This window comes from Melanaphis sacchari, unplaced genomic scaffold, assembly GCF_002803265.2.
Source record: "Melanaphis sacchari strain LSU unplaced genomic scaffold, SCAv2.0 Contig61_pilon_pilon, whole genome shotgun sequence".
Taxonomy (NCBI): Eukaryota; Metazoa; Arthropoda; class Insecta; order Hemiptera; family Aphididae; genus Melanaphis; species Melanaphis sacchari.
In genome coordinates, this window is record NW_020271437.1 from 1,335,055 (window position 1) to 1,347,282 (window position 12,228).

Sequence of the window (12,228 nt, forward strand, 5' to 3'; positions counted from 1 at the left end):
TAGTTGTCTTTTCCAAAAACACAAAATCTCTTCCAAAAAATAATCATATCATGTATTATATGATAATATGTTATTATAACTATACTCAAAAAATCACACTGTATACGTATGTTACAAATACCTTTAACCCTTTCCATCGATACTATTGTGAGATTGACTCACCCGTTGCCGCTGCAGTAAAATTATACAAAGGCATGTTTTCTTCGTGAATCTACCTATGCGCATTCGCGCGTAATTTACTGGGGGAACGAATTATGTCAACGCTTCGTGTGTACGGAATGATCAATTAGCTTAGCTAAAATATAATATGTTTGTCTAATAAATTGTCGTGTTTTAAAAAAAATAATATGTTAACGTTATTTAAATTATTTTTAACAGTGCGATGTATTATAGGAAGTATATTATTCGCTATATCTATAATTTTTATTTTATATTTTTATCATATTTTATGAAATTTTAATGCTTTTAACTTTAATATTAATATATTTTAATTTCAGAATCAGAAATTAAGTACTTATTAATTTATAAAATATGTAGAGTATTGAATTCGTATAGCATAATACATTAATACGCTCATATAAGTTTAAAATAAACGAATGTTTTAATATTTGGCGATCCATTTGCTACTTCGCCTCTCCGTAACTCACCAAATCCGTATAAATCCGTATACGTATGTGCATCGTCCATAAACGACATCAGCTGCCCCGCCCCAACCCTCACCAGCCAGCGGGATATTTCATACGAATCGTGTATCGGCGGTGGCGGCGGACATCCACACAGCACAATGGTCCGATTTGTTACCGCCGTGTCATTATATTATAATAATATAATAATACTGTGCGTCGCGTTCAATGCGAGTGCAACGAGTGACCTCGACATATTTCGTTGGCGTTGAAATACGACGAGTCGGTCTCGGAACAATCGACGCAAAACCTTAAAACGAAATTTTGCGCGAGCCGCGCGCGATAAATTCGCCCGGCGTGCCGGTAGTCACGTTATTATTTTTATTATTATCGTAACAGTTGTGGTTGTATGGCTGTCCCGGTGTGTAATGTTCAAACTCGTATTGGATATTATTTCATACTATCCGCGTGTGGCATTGCTGAGTTCTTATTATTACTATTATTCTTTGAAAAATACAAAAACCGCAACGCCCTATGGCGTTTGTTCGTATTATACGTATTATACATCATAATAATAAATAGGATGTATACGCTAGATAACGATTTAAAGATTTGCAATGCGACAATATTTTTTCGACGTATCCAATTATATGACCACTGGAATTGCCGAAACGAATGGTATTTTAAGTTTTCCGGATATTTCAAGTTGCGAAAAGATGGGTTTATACATTTTTTTTATAAGTTACTATATTATAAATATTGAAATAAAAATTATAGTGTAACGTTACTGCTGATAAAAAAATTACACAGATCCGTGGTTTGGTGACATTGTTGTTATATCTTTTATTTTGTTCTACACTTATGATAACAAGATATCACTATAGTGTCGTATACAAGCAACGATAGAAGTAGCCTGAGAAAAATATATAATTTGATGGTTATCTATGTCCATTAATTTGTGTAATCTCAACGCTCATTTTACAACATGCAATAATATTACATTAACGATGAGAATTAATGATGAGAAACCGTTTCGAAATTCTAAATTAACACCTTCAGTTTTATTGAATCGCTATTCCAATTCGCGTTGATGATGAGTAACCAATAAAATATATCACCATAAAAATCGGTGCCTATACATGTATAATTTTTTTACTAGGTTCTAAATTCGGTGCCAATGACATATTGTCAAGTTTGAAATTTACATATATATTGTGTACATAATATTATTATCTGATCGGAATGCGCATGTAAGTCTTAAATCGTAAAAAAAAAACCAACAAACACGTTGGAAGTTCGATCAATTAAATGCGTTCGTATATATAGTTTTTGATTTCAATACATATTATTAATTATTATAATGTGTAATATAATAATATTGTATAATACATAGATCGTTAAAAAACACATATTGGACGTACATCGTAAACCGAAAAATAAATCTTTTTATTATCTAAACAAAGAGAACAGGTTTCGTAAATTATCATTGGCACAAGTCGGTTGATTATATAGCTGAAGACCTATATAATAATTAATAACTTTTACAATGAAACTTTTTGGACGGGAGGCGAGATGTCCCGCGAATGTCGCGTGTCGATTAGACGTTATAATACATATTATATTTGTGTATATACTAGAACTAGATCTACAGATAAAATAATAATAAAAATCAACTGAAATCTCTAAAAATGATTGTCGGATGGCCAAAGGCATAATACTATTTTAATATCGCGATATACGATTCATAGTTATTATTATTATCATATTTCTCGCCGTAACATCGAAACCAGTTCGATCCGGATTCCATATATATATATATAAGTAATAAACGACGATGTAAAGTATCATGTCATACCAACCGATCTAACCGACTGACTACAACAGATCGAATAGCAATAATTATGTGAAAACCATTAAACTAAGGAGCAATTCAATCGTGGACGCGTTAATTGCTCGTTTTCCCTATATAATTCTATGACCATGTGTACATACCTACCATAACAGCGGTGGTTTTATAAGTTTTTTTTGATTTTTTCAACTAGATCCGTTTAGCGCATGCATAATATAATTATGAGTGTATAATATAATATGTGATATTACTATTGGCCGTCGAGCGAGTTCTGTACATTTCCTCCGAACGACTTCAAGATCGTTACGCGCACGCGATCCGTGATGTCGACTAAGCAACGGCGGCAGTGGCGCCGAGTTCTACATTTAATACACGCGCGCATATTAATATGCCAGGTAAACCCGAATTGAGTTTGGACGTTGTTGCGAATAATTTACGAAAATAAACACCCGACGCCATTTAAATGTAATATTATCATTATCATCATCGCCGTCGTCGCGAACGCATATTAACATTATAGGCAAGATATAAAATATAATAAAATGCGACGACGAAATTCTCTCACCACAACGATAATCTGAGCGCGTGTTCGTCTATAATATAATATCGTATATTATGTGTACACGTATTTATATGTGTATAATATGTATAAAATAAGTGTCCCGGTTTCGCGTCTCGCCAGACCGCATTCTTAGATCATATTATATACGCGTCCGTGCGGCAGTGGCAGTGGCGACCGAGAGCTCGTTCATGCCCGTCGAGACGACGGGGCCGTTTAAGTTTCGTTCCTAATTGCTGACGCGTGTGGCACACAAGTACGCGATATTATTATATATTGATGTATTAGCCGATGTGTCGTATACGACAACGTCGATCGATATTTAAAGCGATGGATGGGTTGAGTTCTAGTATACATATCACATACATACATATTATATAGGCGACGCGATAATAGTATAGCAGAACCGGTGTTAAGGATATGACGGTAAATGGGCAAAAGAGACAATTTTTTCGGGGCACATCCAACATTTCTAACGACTAATGACATCGAATTTTTTAGATCGGTTTCAATGGACAATGATACATATATTTTTACGATGTTTTCCGTTTGCCGAGTAATAAGTATATTATATAATTTATATACAGGAATTCGAATTCGTTCTATTTCCGACATACCGATTTAATAAAGCGATAAAGATTTTGAAGCAGATTTGAAAAATTTTCATTAAATTTTCTCAAAATCAACTTTCTTTAGTTTTTCTTTATAGTAATTATATATATGTAGACATTTTTAAAAGTTATTTTTCTAATACATTTTTTAGTGACTTGCAAAAAATAGATAAGATAGACTTCACCATATATTTAAATCTGTTTTTAAAACATCCATATCACGTGTGCAGAGATTGCCACAAGTCGCCGCTTTTAGTTGTTTTAACTTAATATACTCGTATGTATTCAAGGGCTATGTACCAAAATCATTGGTAGTGAGAGAGAAGGAGTATTGTTTTATGTTCGAACTGTAATGGCTTGATGCAAATATTCTGCGTGATTATGAACGAAATTAAGATATTTCTCTGTTTTTTTACACAGAAAAATATCGAAAAGTCGCCATTGCCAATAGTTTAGTATAGGCATAAAGGTAATTATTACATATTTTATATTATTACAACTATTTAATACTACTTTTGTAGATATAGTAAGTGGTATTTCAGATTAGTCAAATTCTAAAAGAATCTCAAGAGTATTGGTGTACATTTAGCCTTCTTTGTATAAGTTTAACGTGTTACAGATACCAGAGAGCCGGACTTACTGGTGTGTGTGTGTATGTTCGAATACCTTGAAAACGCATCTTGCGCGTAATAATAAAGTCTTATGGCCATACTACGACGACCTAACGATAATAATATTTAAATACACGTATGTTTAATGGAAAAAACCTACGACTATCGTCTATCGTCAATGTATATATGTATATATATTAACCCGCTCACGGTGGATAGATTTATTTTATTTGATTTTTCGTGTTATGCAAATAACGTTTATATTCGACACCTTGCCCTTCTTGCCAACACCCAGCGCCCAATTTTTACTTCTTGCATGCGTCACCAGTACATATACGCTGTATACTTTTTGTACAATCAAGTATATATACCCGCAACAGCCACGACAAGCACGCAGTATATTAATATAGGTATATTATATTGTATAATACACGTTTCTAGCCACAGCTGTCGATGATTGAGTTATGTTTATTGGTCATTTCCGAGACGAAATAATCGAGCCGGAATCGACGTCCGAGAGTACCACGCTGGTCGCGTTGTTATTATACGTATAAAGTATCATGAAACGAAGAAAAAAAAGATATCGTTAAAATTCTTGACCTGGACGCGCATCCACTTCCCACCGCTAGGTATACTGTTGTATTTATACTATATACCTATATAACCAATCTCCCATGAGGTTTGATGACGATCGACGTGTGTACACTGCTGGCTGTAGCTGCTGCAGGTATGGAGACAAGGACCTCGTCACCAATCATTCCGTTTAATCGATAGTATTATCGTTAAATACGACACTTTCAGTTGTACTGGTTTCGGTTATTAAACCGAATATTATATAAAATCAAAAAAAAAATAAAAAAAAATACACATTAAAAACGTCCGTATGCGCATTGTACGCGCGCTCGTGCGTGTATATTATTTTTATATATGTATAGTGTACACATAATTATACATGGGTACTCGCAGTGTACAAACGAAACACATAGGTATATCATAACCTGTTTCCGTTACGCAATTCCGTCTTCGACGCTCGTTTTCGTGAATTCCGTAATTATCCGGTCTTCACATATGGTAGGTAAACGCAAACAATTATTACACCGCCGTAGCATATTATAAGCAATGCACGCGGTGCACCGGGCCAAACGATCTCGAGGTGACTTGTCGTGTACATAGATGTAATTATTATATTATTACGACCTGAGTTCGTTAAACTTTCAGATGCACTGATAAAATGATTTTATTACAATACATATCCGTAACGACACGCCGAGTATAACCATAATTGTATTGCCATATACTGGAGTTTGTGTATGATGATCACCGCTCATCGTGTCGTTATCAACAATACTATCGCTAAATTACGTCGCGAACGTCGATTACAACAAGCGGGATATGTAATGCTTTAATACCAAACTCGAAGAAAGTTCGCGAGTCGAAGGTAAAGTAGTCAGTAAATATAAAATTATATTTACAGCAGTTGAGTGTAGGTAAAACTGATATTTATCGATTCGATGTGAACGAGCTTTATAATATATCATAAAAATATAACATACTAGGTTTAGTTATGATCAATCATTATTATAAACCTAAATAATTATTACATTTATTAAGTTCCGTTTATACTCTACTACATCTTATTTACATACCTATATTTAATATTAAATATTTTCTCTGTATTAAAATGTTATTGTTTAAGTATTAAATATTTTGATAAATAATTGATTCACTATACTAATTTTGTTTCTTTTTTTTTTTTTTGGACCGACTTGTATTATATTGAAATTAATAAATTAAATTAAAAGTTGAAATCGTAAAACTACTACTATTCAATATAAAAATAGATGACGATTAAGTATTGACTATAATCAGAATACGTATACACGTGCAGAACTATAGCTCATACAGTATTAAATTAATAATATGTTTTTATAGTCATTTTACTAGTACCTAGTAATAAGTAAATAACACGGAAAACTACACGTCTTTTTCAAGTATTCATATAAAAAATTGCAGTTATGTAATAACTATGTATTATATAATACAGTTATTATAATTATTAATCTTATACATTTTAAAAGTCATAACTTGGAAAATACGACTATTTATCGGGCAAATGTAAATTAATAAAGAATCTCTTATAAAATACCTATTTATTCATACTTCGGTAAATGGCACATTACGGATATTAGACATATTTAGTCATGCAATTTTAATATAAGTAATCCGCACGTATAGTTTACAATATGCGTATTATATATATATATATATATATATATATAACATAAACAACTGTTCATAACGGCCTGCTATGATATTGGATGTGAGGTATACCAATTTAGGTTTTCAAGCAAGTTAATATAATTACACATACTAATCCAGCGAAGCGAGTAATTAAAGAAACGTCATAGAATATTGTATAATGTACCTTAGATATTTTTTAGTTTATATATATTTTATTTTGTTCGCTGAGTAAGTCCGAATATATTAATCAAACGTGTGGACGTAATTTAAATGCCAAATTCATCATATTATAATATGTATAAACACTGCGTGACGAAAGTAAAGGTAGGGCCTGAACACAATAAACCATAAACTAATAGATACCTACATATATGTATTGAATATCCTATACGTAAATAATTTTTAGCGATTCCTTTATAATCGGATAAAATTCAGATGCATATGGGTTAACTTTTCTATATAACTTTTTGGTTTATATAATCGAAATTTCCAAAATTATTTTCAAAAAATAACCTTATCTCTAACTTATCAAATAATTGATCTAATAAACATAAAATTTGGCCGATTCAAAAACTTTTCAAAAATTTTATCTTCGCATAAAAGAATTATGTTGAATATTGTAAATGCATAATTGTTTCATAACCTTAACCTACAAAAATATTTTTAATTTTCGATATTAAATAATCCAAAAACGGTAAGTAATATAAGGTCAAACGAAAATATTCTTATGCGTCGTTGGTCCATATAATTCACGGTTAATTTATTTTAAACACATTCGAGGTTTTTAATTTATATTTTATGCATATCAGCTGATGTTAATGACTTTATTGAATTAAAATTTTGAATATCGTTTTTTTTTCTATTTTAGAATTCTTCTACAATATAAAGTTAAAACTTTTAACCATTTTCAATGATTGAAAATATTTCAAATTTTATTTAGCATTTGCTTAGAAAGAAACAAATAGTAATTAAAAATAGTACTGCCAAAACTTAAAGTGTAATTAAAAATTCAAATTTTATCATATAATTTAGTAAATTATCAACTTTACTTATGGTGAGTGTAGTTTCTTCGTTAGAACTTCCAAATTCGTTCAAGTAATTTATAATAATATCGTATAATTTAAAAAAATTCAAAAATTACATCATGTCGTTCAATCCAATGTATTTCACTCATAGATTTAAGTCTATATGATTTAAAATTTGGTAATACTTTCATTAATGTAGTCACTAAGAGTAACATTCATTTTAGTGAGTCAACCAACTAAATAAAAATTAATAGTAAATAGCGATTTAATAAAAGTAATTATTTATTCTTTTTTTCGGCGTTGTTACATACTTACGTTGTGAGTGTACAATAATAACAACTAACAATAGCTGTTATCTTCATATTATGTGATGACGATAGTGGAAAGCACCATTATTATTATTATTATTATTATTATCATTTTCATTTTGAAAAATAACATAAATTATATTATAATTTAAAATATAAATTTATTTTACTAGTGGCTTAGAACGCTTAGGTCTACCTAAGACCCTCTCCTGCCTCTCTCTGTCACCTAGACAGGAGGTACTCAAGCACCAATAACCCTTTCTTCGATCCACGGCAGTTTTCATACCCCTACCGAAGTCCCCTTATAATTTAATAAAATATTTCAAGTATGTATATTGAACTTTCATCAACAATCACATCATAGTCTAATCCACTATAGACTTAATAAATATAGTCATACGCTTATGTAATGCACAGCGTACGAAAATCACGTTTATTTACTTGACGTTTTAAATTCTGGAAGTCCATGTTTTTTATGAAAATGGTATATAAATAATATATTATAAAATATAATGAATGATCTGATGATGGTTATTGGCTTACAAACTATAACTACCTCATACGTACTTACCGTGAATGAATCTTGGTTTATCGTCCTACTAGAAGAAATATCGGTGAGCTAAGTCTTTTCAGGTCGATTCAGCCGGTTTTCATCACTTGTAACTCGTTATATTACTCGTATTCTATAGGCAGATATGTTATATTTTTATAGTTTAAACACGTTTCGAATTAGATCTTCAATATTTTTTTTTCTGCTCGATTATTATTGGTACGATTTAAATTAATTTATAATGCTATTATATATATATAGTGTATAGTAAAAAGTCGCGACTATCACGACTCTTGAGGTAAATGTTGCCTTATATAGTATGATTATTATATTTATAGTATTTATATAAATATTCTACACTGACGCCTACGCAATGATCTGTCGCTGTATCATCTCTGAAACTGTTTAAAAAAAAACCAAATTACGAATTAAAAATGTAATGTTATAAATTAAAATGCTCGTGGCCAAGATGAAAATGTTTTCTTTTTCTTTTTAAATCACATTATCGTTTGAAATTTCTTAATTTCTGCGAAAGTCTTCGAAAAAACCATGTATATTTAATATTATATATATTCATGATATCTTACATTAAACCTAAGTGCTGCCAAACACGAAAAATGATCGCGAGGTGTATGATGTGGTGTGCTAATTCTATTATATTATCAATGTTCATGAAGTTAGTCCCCTGGCTTTATATAATATCGTTATTATTATAATATACATATTTACAATATTGTATACTACTGTTAAAGTCTCTTGATCTAAACAACTTTTGTTAAAACGACAGCGGCAACCTAAGCAACGAACGCTCATCGTAGGTACTTATTATACGCACATATAGAATACCATAGCCCATAAAGATGATATTATTATTATTATTATTATTACGATAACATATATTGTTATAAATTATAATATTATACATACCTATATATAATAATGATAATATATAAGTAATTGCGTTCAATATACCGTCATTTACAGGATGGCAGTGGCGGCTACTGTAATCTTGTTTCAACACGAGAGGTGGACAGATGATATGGTGTGTACGAGTGGTATTTATATTATATTCTTCTCTTTTTTGTTTCCCCGCCAACCTCACCACTCCACCAATACACCCCTTCACTCAAGAACTCTCACACACACACACACATACATACATACCGGTATCCCCATAAGGTATGATATAATGTACAACAACTGTTAACCTATGACAGTCCATTACTTTTTTATTCTTATTCTTTTTTCCGACCCGAGAGCTGATATATACGAGTTGTCTCGCTGCTTCTACAGTTGACGTCGTCGTTGTTAGCTCTTTTTTCTTTTTTTTTTTTTACTTACGTTCTATCGTTTTGATTTGTTTCTCTCGTTTGTACTCGTCTCCTATCCTACTCTCGCACAACCCAGCATGTACTTCAACTCGACCACCGCGTGGCTTCATATACCGCGGTAACCCCGCCATGCTGTACCATTACCGATAGACGACCACCTCGCGCGGTCGGATGAAACGAAATATAATAAACGCTAATAAAAAAAAAAAATAAATAAATAATAAGAATAATAAGAATAACAGTAATAGTAATAATATTAATAAAATATATATATAGAGGTATAGTATAGCATATCATTATATATATATATATATATATTAAATTAGTTAATATGAGGACGGTCACCATAAACAATATTACCGTTGCTATTCATAGATACCTGCAGTAGCATCAGTTAGTTATATGAGCGTGATACAATCATATATGTCACTGCATCGCATGTTTTTATTTATCACATTAGTTTCAATGCATTATTATTATTTATTACGTTTAATGTTTTTTTCGCGCCTGATTGTAAAACCCGACACTGAGCATGGCGATCAATGCTATGCGCTCCAGCTTATTTATCTACAACCCATTTTATCGTATTATGGATACCTATATATCATATATTATATTACTCGAATAAAAAAAAACTGACATAGAATCATCAGCAATGGATCATATATATACTTTGTATTGGTGCGAAAATACGCGTTTTATTGCCAGTAATTGTCGACACGTCATGCGCGCATCCTGCCAAATACCTTATATATTATACAGCCTTATACAACATATGACGATAATAATATACGATATAGAGCCCGTTAGGTTAGGTATAAGTTCATTGAGATAATTTTTGTATTAATGTCATACACTATAATGATTTTCATGATCGGCAGAGAACGATTTATATATTTAATATATATATTATACATATTATACTGATATAATGCTGCGGAGTAACCTACATTTTACGTTGTTATCAAATGATAAGTTTTAAAAATCACTCTGTTTAATATATGTATACATAACTTTAATAGCACGATTTGTAACTCTCCGATATAAATGCGCTTATTATTGTTTGCAATTTTAACGAAGTTTGAAACGACATTTACCAAAACGTTGATAATATTTACTATACGTATAATATGTTATTGATATATTTATATCATATGAAAATAATAAAATAGCGTACAAATATACAATAATAAAAAAAAAAAAAAAAATTGAATAATACGATATAATTGTTTTATTTTTCAAACTTATGTCAATTATTTTATTCTTTATTTTATAAATTAATTTCAGTCGGTTTTTACAAATATAGTTAACCAATATATATATATATATATATATATAAAATCATATAAAAAAATAGTTATAAAATAAATATTAAAATAAACATATAAGAAATATATAACAGTGCTAACAATGAGATAAATAGCCTAAGTACGAATTTGACATAAAATATAATATTTTGAATCATATTCATGCATAATTTTAAGAAGGGGTGCGTTAATTGTAAAGTTAGACGGACTTATCCGTATGTAAAAAAGTGCCCTAAATTCGAATGTTGTTAAGCTCGTAAATGCTGAGTTTCTCTAATAAATGAGATACGTCTATTTTGTCCATTTAAAATCCCAAGATAAAACGATAACTAAGGATCTAACGCGGCGTTTATAGATAACAGTGATTCAAGACAGAGAACCACTTTTATAGGCTGATGATTTTAGTTTTAGAGCTGAATAAACGAAGATTGATTATACCAAACTTATAAACTAAATTAAATCTATTAACTTAATCGACCGATACAAATATGCATATCATATCCCAACATAGACTACTGTATTATTGACTTACTGATTATCTGAATGTTCGGGATTTGGGTGCCACAGATTATAATATTATAATTTTTTATCGATTAAAAATTAATATTATATAATAATATTGTTAATGCAAGCATGTGCTTTATGCGAATTACATAATTGCAATGTTTCATGATATTATATGCTTCATAATATAGATATCCTGAGGTAACGTTGTTAGATTACAATTCATATTGTTAGTCGCGAGTAATATGTTGTGAAACTACATGATCTTTTCTAGTGTAAAATTTTTAAAAATGAATATAGTACATAATTGCATTTCAAATTTCTAGAGAAAATGATGTCGTTTTCATCAAAATAAAAAAATTATAGAGATGGAATTTATACTTAACAATATCAGAAAATGTTTGCTCATAAGATCATTACAGTTTTTTTATAGTCTGATTTAAATTTTTAAAATACATCAGGAATTATTTTAACTAAATTACGGATTTATATAGTATTCACACTACTTTTATTATTGTTATTAAAAACTATATTTTTTTTTCAAAAATCAATCATAAATAATATTTATAGTATTTAGAATAAAAAACAAAACGGCGACCGACCGCAAATTTCCAACTGTCCAATATATGTATGTCATATAAATTCTACCGCATTCGTGTAACTAGATATCATAACATTTGAGTTATGATGTGTATAATAATATTTGTGT